Raw genomic sequence first — 13,878 nt, 5'->3', positions numbered from 1 at the left:
GGGCCAAGTGTTTGGGTCGGACACGCCTTGTTAGGTCGGTTGCGTTTTTTTAAAGCAACGCTCAGAAAAAAAAGGAAAACTAAACGGACTCCAAAAATCTCGAAATAAATTTTCCCCGACTTCTAAAATCAAGCCGCACAAGATGAACATTTATTTGGGGCCTAAATGCAATTTTGAAAAACGAGCATTTTTCCTAAATTCAAATAAAATAGCAAATAAAACAAAAGTAAAATATTATTTGATTTTTTATTAAATCCTCAATATTTCTTTATTTTGGGAAATTCATTTTATTCCCTCTCTCATATTTTTGTAATAGAAATACCTGAAGTTAAAATAAATAAAATCAAATGATCCTATTTTCAAAATTTGAGAAAACTCAAATATGAAAATAACGAAATCCCCAACTCTCTCCGAGGGTCCTTGAGTTGCGTAGAATTTTCTAGGATCAGCCAAAATGCAATAAAATATGATATGCAATGATGATCTAGTGTATAACATTCCAAATTGAAAATTTGGGATGTTACATCTTCATCAAACATAGCTTCCCCAAGCTTGTGGCTTTGCACATCATTAGCATCATGGATATTCAAGGAATTCATACTAACAATATTGCAATCATGCTCATCATTCAAATATTTAGTGCCAAACATTTTATAGATTTCTTCTTCTAGCACTTGAGCACAATTATCCTTTCCATCATACTCACAAAAAATATTAAAAAGGTGAAGCGTATGAGACAAACTCAATTCCATTTTTTGTTAGTTTTCTTTTATAAACTAAACTAGTGGTAAAACAAGAAACTAAAAGACTCGATTGCAAGATCTAAAGATATAACTTCAAGCGCTAACCTCCCCGGCAACGGTGCCAGAAAAGAGCTTGATGTCTACTACACAACCTTCTTCTTGTAGACGTTGTTGGGCCTCCAAGTGCAGAGGTTTGTAGGACAGTAGCAAATTTCCCTCAAGTGGATGACCTAAGGTTTATCAATCCGTAGGAGGCGTAGGATGAAGATGGTCTCTCTCAAGCAACCCTGCAACCAAATAACAAAGAGTCTCTTGTGTCCCCAACACACCCAATACAATGATAAATTGTATAGGTGTACTGGTTCGGCGAAGAGATGATGAAACAAGTGGTATATGGATAGTAGATAAAGGTATTTGTAATCTGAAATAATAAAAACAGCAAGGTAGCAAGTGATAAAAGTGAGCGTAAATGGTATTGCAATGATAGGAAATAAGGCCTAGGGTTCATACTTTCACTAGTGCAAGTTCCCTCAACAATAATATCATAATTGGATCACATAACTATCCCTCAACATGCAACAAAGAGTCACTCCAAAGTCACTAATAGCGGAGAACAAACGAAGAGATTATGGTAGGGTACGAAACCACCTCAAAGTTATTCTTTCCAATCAATCCGTTGGGCTATTCCTATAAGTGTCACAAACAACCCTAGAGTTCGTACTAGAATAACACCTTAAGATACAAATCAACCAAAACCCTAATGTCACATAGATACTCCAATGTCACCTCAAGTATCCGTGGGTATGATTATACGATATGCATCACACAATCTCAGATTCATCTATTCAACCAACACATAGAACCTCAAAGAGTACCCCAAAGTTTCTACCGGCGAATCACGACGAAAACGTGTGCCAACCCCTATGCATAGGTTCATGGGCGGAACCCGCAAGTTGATCACCAAAACATACATCAAGTGAATCACGTGATATCCCATTGTCACCACAGATATCCACGGCAAGACATACATCAAGTGTTCTCAAATCTTTAAAGACTCAATCCGATAATATACCTTCAAAGGGGAAACTCAATCCATTACAAGAAAGTAGAGGGGGGAGAAAAAATCATAGGATCCAACTATAATAGCAAAGCTCGCGATACATCAAGATCGTACCACCTCAAGAACACGAGAGAGAAAGATCAAACACATAGCTACTGGTACATACCCTCAGCCCCAAGGGAGAAATACTCCCTCCTCGTCATGGAGAGCACCAGGATGATGAAGATGGCCACGGAGAGAGATTGCCCCCTCCGGTAGGGTGCCGAAACGGGTCTAGATTGGTTTTCGGTGGCTACGGAGGCTTCTGGCGGCGGAACTCCCGATCTATTGTCTGTTTTGGAAGTTTTAGGGTACGTGAGTATATATGGGTGCAGGAAGTACGTTGGTGGAGCTTCGGGGGCCCCACGAGGCAGGGGGGTGCGCCCTAGGGGGGCGCCCCCCACCCTCATGAGCACCTCCCTTGGCTCCTGACATGGGGTCCAAGTCCATCCGGTAGCTTTCCTTCCAAAAATAACTTCTGCAGTTGATTTTGTTCCGTTTCGACTCCGTTTGATATTCCTTTTCTTTGAAACACTGAAATAGGCAAAAAAACAGCAATTCTGGGCTGGGCCTCCAGTTAATAGGTTAGTCCCAAAAATAATATAAAAGTGGATAATAAAGCCCAATATTTCCCAAAATAGTAGATAACATAGCATGGAGCAATCAAAAATTATAGATACGTTGGAGCCGTATCAGAGGGCAACGATGCTTGGCTAATGAAGATAGAGCTGAATAGAGAAGAACCCATGGAGATCAACAAGGATGAAGGGATCAAGAAGGCCATGGAGGACCAAGTTCCGGCAACAAAAGACACCCTTCAACTTGATCACAATCTTCTCACCCCAACAGAAATCGAAGCTTTCAAGATGATTGAGTTAGCTCGTATACAAAATAAGTATCTCACACGTGAAAATATTTTGTTGAAGGAGCATATCATCGCACTCAAGGGCATTATCCGCAAGTTAGAAGACCTCCTACGCTCGATGTGCGACTATCCATCATCAACAACCCCACCTTCATCACCAACAAAGGAGACATAATCACATGGGTATGGGCACTCCCCTTGGCAACAGCCAAGCTTGGGGGAGTGCCCCGGTATCGTATCACCATCACTTTTATCTTTACCGTTTTTCTTAGTTCGATCCTTTTGGTAATATCTTGATCTAGTAGAATAAAAGTTCTTAGTATGATCTAGTCGTGAGTTTTGCTTTATAATTCTTCTATGTAATCGAGTCTGTGAGCTATATAATAAAGTTCAGTGTTGAGTCAAGGGCTTGATTCTTTTGCCATGATCTTAAGTGAATAAAAGAAAAGGAGAAAGAAATAAAAAAGAAAGAAAGATATCATATGGATCTCATGGAGAGTAATGAGCTCACATAAAAAAAGTATGATGAATAAAAGTTGTTGAGGGTTGACAAACATAGTTTTGGTCATCTTTGCAATTAATAGGAAGTAATAAAGAAAGAGAGGTCTTCACATATAGATATACTATCTTGGACATCTTTTATGATTGTGAGCACTCATTAAAATATGACATGCTAAGGTGTTAACGTTGGACAAGGAAGACAACGTAATGGGTTATGTTTTCTTACATCTGAGATAAATTATATTGTCATGGATCATCCAACATGGTTGAGCTTGTCTTTCCCTCTCATGCTAGCCAAATTCATCGCACTAAGTAGAGATACTACTTGTGCTTCTAAATACCGTTAAACCAGTTTTGCCATGAGAGTCCACTATACCTACCTATGGATTGAGTAAGATCCTCTAAGTAAGTTGTCATCGGTGCAACCAATAAAAATTGCTCTCTAAATATGTATGACTTATTAGTGTGGGAGAAATAAGCTTTATACGATCGTGTGATATGGAAGAAATAAAAGCGACAAACTGCATAATAAAGGTCCATATTACAAGTGGCAATATAAAGTGACGTTCTTTCGCATTAAGATTTTGTGCATCCAACTATAAAATTGCATGACAACCTATGCTTTCCTCTGCGAAGGGCTTATCTTTTACTTTTACTCCTATATTGCATAAGAGTCATGGTGATCTTCACCCTTCTTTTTTTTACATTTTATCCTTTGGCAAGCACGGTATGTTGGAAAGATCCTGGTATATATGGCTAATTGGATGTGAGTTTTCATGAACTACTACTGTTGACATTACCCTTGAGGTAAAACGTTGGGAGGCAAAACTATAAGCCCCTATCTTTCTCTGTGTTTGATTAAAACTCCATACCCATAAGTATTGCATGAGTGTCAGCAATTGTGAAAGATTATATGATAGTTGAGAATGTGGACTTGCTGAAAAGCTCTTATATATTGACTCTTTCCTATGTTATGATAAATTGCAATTGCTCCAATGACTGAGATTATAGTTTGTTAGTTTTCAATGAAGTTTACGACTCATACTTGAAATTGTGATTGAATTATTACTCTAGCATAAGAAATTATATGACAAGAATTATGTAAGTTGCTGTTTTAAGAATGATCATGATGCCCTCATGTCCGTATTTTATTTTTATCGACACCTCTATCTCTAAACATGTGGACATATTTTTCGATTTCGGCTTTTCGCTTGAGGACAAGCGAGGTCTAAGCTTGGGGGAGTTGATACATCCATTTTGCATCATGCTTTTATGTTGATATTTATTGCATTATGGGCTGTTATTACACATTATGTCACAATACTTATGCCTATTTTCTCTTATTTTACAAGGTTTACATAAAGAGGGAGAATGTCGGCAGCTGGGATTCTGGGCTAGAAAAGGAGCAAATATTAGAGACCTATTCTGCATAGCTCCAAAAGTCCTGAAACTTCACGGAAGACGTTTTCAGAATATATAAAAAATACTCAACGGAAGAAATTCACCAGGGGGGCCACACCCTGCCCACGATACCCCCTGGGCGCGCCCCCCTACCTCGTGGGCCCCCTGGTGGCCCTCCGGTAGCCATCTTCTGCTATATGAAGTCTTTCGATGGGAAAAAATCATAAGCCTTCTTCTCGGACGAAACTCCGTCGCCACGAGGCGGAACCTTGGCGGAACTAATCTAGGACTCTGGCGGAGCTATTCTGCCGGGGAGACTTCCCTCCTGGAGGGGGAAATCATCGCCATCGTCATCACCAACGCTCCTCTCATCGGGAGAAGGCAATCTCCATCAACATCTTCATCAGCACCATCTCCTCTCAAAACCCTAGTTCATCTCTTGTATCCAATTCTTGTCTCCAAGTCCGGGATTGGTGCTAGTAGGTTGCTAGTAGTGTTAATTACTCCTTGTAGTTGATGCTATTTGGTTTAATTGGTGGAAGATCATATGTTCATATCCTATATGCATATTAATACCCCTCTGATTATGAACATGTTTATGCTTTGTGAGTAGGTACTTTTGTTCCTGAGGACATGGGAGAAGTCTTCCTATTAGTAGTCATGTGAATTTGGTATTCGTTCGATATTTTGATGAGATGTATGTTGTCTCTCCTCTAGTGGTGTTATGTGAACGTCGACTACATGACACTTCACCATTGTTTGGGCCTAGAAGAAGGTGTTGGAGAGTAATAAGTAGATGATGGGTTGCTAGAGTGACAGAAGCTTAAACCCTAGTTTATGTGTTGCTTCGTAAGGGGCTGATTTGGATCCATATGTTTCATGCTATGGTTAGGTTTACCTTAATACTTTTGTTGTAGTTGTGGATGCTTGCAACAGAGGTTAATCATAAGTAGGATGCTTGTCCAAGTAAGGGCAGTATCCAAGCACCAGTCCACCCACATGCCAAACTATCAAAGTACCGAACGCGAATCATATAAGCGTGATGAAAACTAGCTGGACGATATTCACATGTGTCCTCGGGAGCGCTTTTATCGATATAAGAGTTTGTCCAGGCTTGTCCTTTGCTACAAAAAGGATTGGGCCACCTTGCTGCACTTTATTTATTTTTGTTACTTGTTGCTCGTTACAAATTATCTTATCACAAAACTATTTGTTACCACTTATTTCAGCACTTGCAGAGAATACCTTGTTGGAAACCGCTTATCATTTCCTTTTGCTCCTCATTGGGTTCGACACTCTTACTTATCGAAAGGACTACGATAGATCCCCTATACTTGTGGGTCATCAGTACATCACTTGCCCATTCATGTACTAGCCGGCAGCGGCGGCGGCCGCGGACATTGTTCTCCTCCATGCAGCCTTCGTCGCAGTGTTTCCACCCCTTTCACGATGCTCCGGGTGAAAATTTGATCTTCGGGATGAGACGGTGGCGGCTATCCATGGTCGTGCCCTTTTTGGAGGCATCATCTTGGAGTGCTTGCTCCAGCGTTGTCTGTCTCACATGTCCTCTGTGGATCGCTCATGGTGCTGGTCTCCATCGGCCGAAGCAGTGCTTCTTCACTTATTTATAGTTTACTTGGTAGTCGCTGGGGTGGGTAGGTAGCAAGGCAAAGCAATAGCATCGAGATAACTAGCAAGCAAAATTAGCATTGTATTCAATGTAATGATCATCTTGCCTGGAGTCTCTTCGGTGGGATAGTAAAGTTCCTCCTCGAAATAGATCCCAACGGGCTCCTCGATCTCAGAAACATCTCCCGGTTCTACCCATAATGACCAAACCGAAAAAGATAAAACACATCAATAAACAAACAAGACATGAAATATGCTCCCCAAAAAATGGTGCATGTCCATTTTAATGATTTAACATGGCAATCTACAACTACTTAAGTCAAATGAAGTCTTGATTTGTGAGAGACATGCATCAAGAACAACGCCATATGTAATTTAGTTGAATTACATATTCTAGATAGAACATGGAGTATGAATTATTTAGGGTGCATGAACATAGCAAAATCATGATCTACACATTATTCTAGTTCAAAACATATAAAGAACATCATAATCGAAGCTATGGAACTGCTAACAAGTTCCAGGGTGGCTACAAAGTAACCCGGAAGAAAACAAAGGATGTGGGCAACAAAATGGCTTTCCATAACTATCACGGGATGGATTAATTGAAAATAGTAGCTGCAAATACATATATGACATGCCTTGGTTGTTTATCATGTCGTTTGCTTCTTTTCGGGTTTTGCTTCTTCTGTGTTCTTGTTCCGTAGTGGTGACGATTTGTTCGCCTACTTCATGGATTCGATTCTTCTTTAAAGTGGTGAAGAATCGAACCCATGAAGTAGTCGAACAAATCGTCGCCATCCCGAAATGGGAGATACCGAGAAGAAGCAAAATCCGAAAAGAAGCAAACGACATGGTAAACAACCAAGGCATGGCATATATGCTCAACCAAGATGATGCATGACAAGTTAAATGATTTAACACGGTAACCTTCAACTAGCCAAGTTAAATGAAATCTTGGTCCATGTGAGGCATGAATCAAGTACCACTCCATATGCAAATTTAGTTGAATTACATATTCTGGACAGGACAAAGAGTATGAATTATTTAGAATGCATGAACATGAAAAAAATCATGATCTACACATTATTCTAGTGCAAATGCATATGAAGTACATCGTCATCGGACTTACGGAGCTACGGGAGTGATCATAGCAAGTTCGGGAAGACCACAATTGTTATCAGAAAGAAAACACGAGATGTACGAACGGCGTGACTTCCAAATCTAACCGATATGTTTCCTATCACCGGACACGCACACACTCACGCACGTACTTCCTCCATTCCGAATTACTTGTCGCAAGTATGGATGTATCTAGATGTATTTTAGTTTTAGATACATCCATTTCTGGGACGAGTAATTTGAAACAGAGGGAGTAGTATATATCTCGAGGCGAAGAGCTCGACGATCCCGCCGGTGACGGGGACGAGGAGCCGCGTCTTCTCGCTGCCGCTGGAGGCAGCCTCGTAGCCCGTGAGTAGATCCTGACCCGGCGCCTCGCCGCTGCTCTGCCAGATCGGCTGGTTCGACAGCAGTGCCTGAGCGTGCATCCTGTTGGTTTTTGATCGCCGGATCAAATCACCAGAGTAGCAGCAGCATACGTATGTGCAAGCTAGCTAGCAATCACCTTGAATGATGAACAGTAGCGTAGTTGCATGCACGTCCTAGCAACTACAGGATCGATCGATCTTTGATCTCTGGACGGAACGATTCGTAACTTGGCGAACGAACGGAAAACTGATCAATATTTTGGTCATAGCTACAGGGGCTTGTCACTCCTGGCTCTTTTCTCTTTATTGCTTTTTTCGTTGTGGTGATTACAAGGCCGGGGAACACGCATTGAACATATAAACAGCTCTAGGCAACCCGCCATTCTGAGGCATCCGCGCGCGCGACGCTGGTTGGGTCGTTCGATTCGTTCACTGTAGCTCTCCGTTTTGGCTGCTGGTTCTTTTGTACATTCGCGTCTTCTTCGAAAGCGGCTGCCGGGTGGACCTCTTTAGCTATGGGTCCAGTGAATCAGCTGCTTTTTAGCGTGGCTAAGGCGTGAGCGTACGGGCCAGAGATGGGGCGAGGCCTAAAAATATCTGCCTCCACTTCCTCTGTCTCTCTCTCCTCCCATTCCTCTGCGCCGCCCCATCTCCTCCGATTCCCCTCCTCTTCTTCGTGCGCGGCGGCCGGCGCGCAGCTCCTGGCGCTGCCGTCCGTCCACCCTGGCTCTCTCAGATCGGGGCGGGGCAGAGCAGCTCTGCCTTCTTCCCGTCCTCCATCCACATACGTGCAGCGACGACCTAGGAGAAGCTCAAGCCACAGTGATGGTCCACGGCACCGTCGCCGTCGTCCTCGGCAGGAGGAGCACGGACCGCATAGACGGCCGGCTCCGTCCTGCTCCCATGCCGCCGTCCGTCCATCCTTTCTCTGTCTTTTGTTTTCCTTCTCTTTTAGATCGGGGCGACTGCTAAGTGCTAACTCTCTCTCTCATTCTCATTCTCATTTTCGTTGGTGCTGATGGACACGACCACCTCACGGTGAGTGAGGAAGATGCTTTACTGCGGGGAGGGAAGCAGCCGCAGATTGAGGAGGACGGCACAGGTCGCGAGCATAGTCATGGCCTTCAGATTGAGGAGGACGGCACAGGTCAAGCTCAAGCCTGGGAACGCGTCCTGTGGCTATGCAGCGGCTCTTCTTCACCGTCTGTCACTTTGACAACGACTGCTACGTCCAGCACGACTCCAACCTCTTTCCTCGGTCTCCGCCTATGCTCCACCGGCACAATCAGTATGTATGTTGTGGCCATGCCAAAAATAGCCACTTGATTATATTGCTATTTTAACTAATTCCTCTCCTGCCTTTTAGTCATGTTCTAAGTATGAAGTTCTGAACTACTCTGTGTCTGTTGAGCTTAAAATTACCCACAACCCACAATTTAAGTCATCTAATTTCTGTGTACTATATATTATGTCCACAATAAGTATATTTTGTTGAGCTCTTTGTACTACTGATTTGTTATCTCCATGGTCTTTTCTGAACCTTGTTTGTTATTTCGTAGAGTCAAGGTATGAGTGGATAGAGGCAGGGAGGATGGGGAAGGAGACAAGCAGGAGGAAGAGAGATTCTCGGTAGCACGCCCGCGGACCACCTTCTGAACTTACGAGACTCGGTTATTTTTAGCACATAGTTTTGACAAAATTGTTCTGACTGTGCATCTTGAGAGAGTCCATGCCAATGCAAATCTTACAGTTCTCAGAACTCGTTCTGAAATATGGAGCAAGGCTCGGTTACAGTGTGTGGTCTTGGAATGAGAGTTACAATATTGCCTTTGTAGTTGCATGGGTATCAGTTTTGTTAGTACCGATCCTTCCAAACTAAAGATTAGAGAGATAAAAATGTTGCACCTGAAGGGCCAGGAGTGAACTACTCAACTCAGTTCTATAACAATCATACTGAAAATCTTCTTGCATTATGAGGTATTATAGAGCTTTTACATTTGCATCAAGTAGGTAAATCAAATACTGGATACGAGCATTTTTTTACCTGAGGACTATTGGCACTGGGATGATGGTCTTGAAAGCAAATGATTTTTTTACTCAGGTTGGACAGTGGCAACCCTTATGCCGATTAGTGTTATAGCAGGCTTATACTAATTTCACATGGTTTTAACTTTTAGGATCCCATGATTATGGGAGTTAAGAAATTATCCCTTTGTAGATTTCAGTGATCAAATCATTTGGTTAGTATGTGTCTTGGTAATTTTCTTGTTAGTTTGACAAGGAATATGCCTGTGGTATCATACATGATTATGGGAAAGAAGGAAAACAAATGGAAGTCTTCCTCCCTCAGTTTTTATCCTTGATTCTTCTGGTCTTGATAGTCTTATTTTGATTTCTCAATTTATGGTTTTTCTATACACATGTGTGCAGATTTGAGAAAGAAGAGAAGAGAAATAATCTTCAGGAAGAGTTTGGTGAAGAATAAGGTGAGCTCTCTCTCTCTCTCTCTCTCTCTCTCTCTCTCTCTCTCTCTCTCTTGAACACAGTCACATTTGTTCCTGCATTTTGATGTTTGATTGTACTTCTTTTTACTGTCATTTTACTATTATTTCTCTCATGCTAAATCTCTTTCACTGTCTATTCTTGCTATTATTTCTCTCATGCTCAATCTTAGAGAGATGTGGAGAATCACACTGTTTGTTTGGCTTATTCCATAGGTCATATCAGCTCCATATCATGTTGCAGAGGAAAAACTTCTCACCATATTCAGGCATCTGTGGGAAGGTATGCCTTCAGCTAATCAGATCTTAGTCACTCTATCTGTTACTCATTACTTAATGAATTTTGTGTGGTTGGAAGGCCTCCTGAAGAATCACAGCCATTGCATTGTTATCCTGCCTATTCATGTTGAAAAGTTTAATTCTTTTTCAAGCATGCTAGAGTATGGGGGCATTTTATATGCTATTGAGCTAAGCTATAAAACTTTACATGCTCAATTTTCTTGATCTGTATTTGGCTATTTTCCGAGCCGAATTGTCTCATTGCGGACGCATCAACATACGAACTCACCCTTCAGTTTACTTATGACATTTCGTCTTATGGTGCCACAAGTTGAGATATATGAAGAGAATTTTTGCATGTCCAATGCAGGCTGGTTTTTTTTTCACTTTCCAATCGATGAAATGCATTCAATTGATAAAGTAGATTTAGTTGTTGTGGCGGCACAAGCTCGGCAGCGGCCGCTATGACCCCAATCTTTGGATTATTATAAGCCTAGGCTGATCGTGCACGAGGTGAAGATGCTCACGCCTAAAGCCAAACCTGACGCCCTCGACGCCACCATCCCGGAGCTCATCTAGCTTCAGATGGGGCTGCCGTTGTAGTTTCTGTACTGGTGGTTGTGGTGGTAATTATTACATTGTGCCTTTGCAGGAGAAGAACTGAAAATGGTGACTTATATTGACTGGAAACCAAGTACTTGTCTAATTATTGTTCAGGAAAAATATAGTGTATCATGTTCTTGGTTGCTAATACTGTAGTACCTATGCAAATCCTTCTGTCAGACCGCTGAATGGAAATAACTCAAAAGAAGAGAACGGAGATGTTGTCTCTTTGCAATTCGATAACCGTCAGTTCAGTTACTAAGAACTCAAGACCATCACAAATAGATTCGAGAATTCCATTGGCAAACGTCAGTTTGGAGTTGTCTATCTTGGCTACTTGGAACATGGAAACCCAGTTACTATTACTGTTGTTTGGTATTTGGACATATCTTTCTGAGAGGGAGATGGGAACAGACAAATTCGGGGAGATGGGAACCGACAAATTCAGTGAAGGTTGGCTGCGCGTAAACTATTGTGATCAAGTTGGGAACAAATGTTTCCTCTAACTCCTCGTGTTGGAGACTGGGGTTAGGAGTGGAAGTGATCCGTTAACAAACAAGTAATATCTCTGAATTATTATACTACAATGCATGCATAGTAATACCATGACCTTACAAATTTACATTTGTTCCCTTCTCCTTTTCTTAGGAACTTGGCAGAAGCTATACATATGCAAATAGAGGTTCAGACACAGCTCCATGAACAGCTATAGGTGTCTTCTTTGTTCCTGTTTTCAAGCTCTAATTGGATGATGCTGTTGTCGGCGTATATTTTTTATGGTAGGAGCATTTTTTTCTAGCTTCACAATAATTAATGTGCTTTGTGTAGGTATGAACCCAAATCCATATTTAAATGGGTGCTAAATATTTTTGCGGCATGGTGGACTTTCTAATCTGGTCATATGCACTACCGGAATCGCCCCCTATGCCGACGGCCAGGGCCGTCGGCATAGGCCTGAGTCCCGTCGGGGTAGACCTATGCCGAAGGCCCCCGTCGGCATAGGGCCGTCGGCAACATATGCGTCGGCACAGCCAGGGAGGCCGTCGGCTTAGAAAAGCCGTCGGCATATATGATACGCCGACGGGGGCGTACATCTATGCCGACGGCCCCGACCGTCGGCAACTATCACGCCTAACGGCGGCCGCCGTCAAGTCTGCCCAATGACTGATCGCCACGTGGCACCCCTATGCCGACGGCCGACGACTTAGCCGTCGGCTTAGTCAAAACCTTTGTCGATGGCTAGACCGTCGGCATAGGGGTGTCATGGGGCAACCAGGCGCTGCTCGTGGACCAGGGCTATGCCGACGGCCGGGTCGGCATAGTTTGAAACTAAGTCGACGGCCAGGCCGTCGGCATAGTCCTTCATAAAGAGCTCCCAGTAGCTGACACGTGGCTCCTATGCTGACGGCCTAGCCGTCGGCATAATTTTTAAACTAAGCCGACGGCTAGGCCGTCGGCATAGGTGCCACGTGTACTGGGAGCTCACGCTAGCCCTATGCCGAGCCGTCGGCATAGTTTGCTTTTGCTTTTTTTTCTGTTTGTTTTCAGATCAATTCACTTCAAATAGCAGCACATATCAGCAGATATATATGATGAGATAGACATATAAAACACAACGGGATATCATCCGGCACCATCACAACAATATATGCATAAGCATCATCACACACAAGTCTCTAAATGAACATCATCACAACCAACATAAGCATATAGAGAAGCACACAAGTCATCTAAATGATCATCACCACACACAAGTCATCTCAAGCATCATCACCACACAAGGATCATCGAGCACTTCACCGCCAAGACGGCCAAAGCCCAGGTCGTCACTGCTAGCGGCAGCGCTACCGCCTCTGCCTCCATCTCCGCCTCCGCCTCCATGGATCGGAGTGGTCGGGCTCCGTGTCTCCGGAGTGCTGCGAAGACCACCACCAACGGTAGATCCACATGTTCCCTGGATGTTGAAAAGACATATGCACGGGATATATGACTGTGTTGAAAGGCATGACATGCTTTGGGTGAATAGATTGGGGATGAACTAACCGGCGAGGGGCCAGCGTTCTGTGCCACAAACTCCTCAAAGCTCATCAGCACTGGTTGTGCTGGAGGGCATTGTGCTGGAGGGAACTGAGGACACCTGCCGGCCGCCATATCCTGAAAAGCCTGCTGCATCTGGCTATCCCTCTGCACTTGGTGTTCATAAAGCCTCTGATGCCACGCCATGGTCTCCTGGCGTGTGTACTCCATGTAGGCCTACGGTATGACATGATGGAACTCATAAAACTACTAAATGCGGAAAATGAAGTGAGCAATGAAGATAAGAGGGAAAATACTTACAGATTGTTGCTCCTGAAAGAGGGACTGTGTACTGGTCACTAGCTGGCTCGTGCGCTGGCTCAGGCTCGGGTCGATCCGACGAAGCTGTGTGTAGGAGATACTAGGAGTGATCACAGCATCGAGAACCGCCTCCCGACCGTGCTCCTTGGGCCCCATGCTCACCACCGCCCTGTCGTCCAGAGGCGCCGCAATGGGGTTAGGTGTGTCAGGATGCAACTTCAGATACGCTTCGGAGTAGGCCTGCTTCCTCCCCGCGGTCTTCTTGCCATAGTACTGGGGCTCGCCAGGCTTGGAGTCCTTCCGCGTATGGGCGATCTCCCACGCCTGCATGTCTGAGAGCGGTCGCTTCAGTTTCTCCTCCTGCACCACCAAACAGAGGTTAGTCATACATAAGAAAGTGATGGTAAATAGAAGAAGAAGAATGTTTAAT

The 13,878-nt window shown here is 43.4% G+C and overlaps 1 long non-coding RNA gene across 3 annotated transcripts; it reads left to right on the top strand.

Annotated features, from left to right (window-relative positions):
• The first annotated feature begins 8,313 nt into the window (after positions 1-8,313).
• On the top strand, positions 8,314-12,014 carry LOC123131905 (uncharacterized). Of its 3 annotated transcripts, XR_006464371.1 has the most exons (6): positions 8,317-9,016; positions 9,288-10,214; positions 10,446-10,512; positions 11,161-11,670; positions 11,760-11,823; positions 11,940-12,014. It is a non-coding gene; the product is annotated as an uncharacterized lncRNA (long non-coding RNA). The 3 variants fall into 3 exon arrangements; XR_006464372.1 differs by having other exon boundaries at positions 8,314-9,020; positions 11,760-11,997; XR_006464370.1 differs by having other exon boundaries at positions 8,318-9,016; positions 11,760-12,003.
• Positions 12,015-13,878: the final 1,864 nt, after the last annotated feature.

Source organism: Triticum aestivum, chromosome 6A (genome assembly GCF_018294505.1).
Source record: "Triticum aestivum cultivar Chinese Spring chromosome 6A, IWGSC CS RefSeq v2.1, whole genome shotgun sequence".
Taxonomy (NCBI): Eukaryota; Viridiplantae; Streptophyta; class Magnoliopsida; order Poales; family Poaceae; genus Triticum; species Triticum aestivum.
Note: the sequence above shows the minus strand (reverse complement) of the source record. Positions and strands in the feature narration are given on the sequence as shown.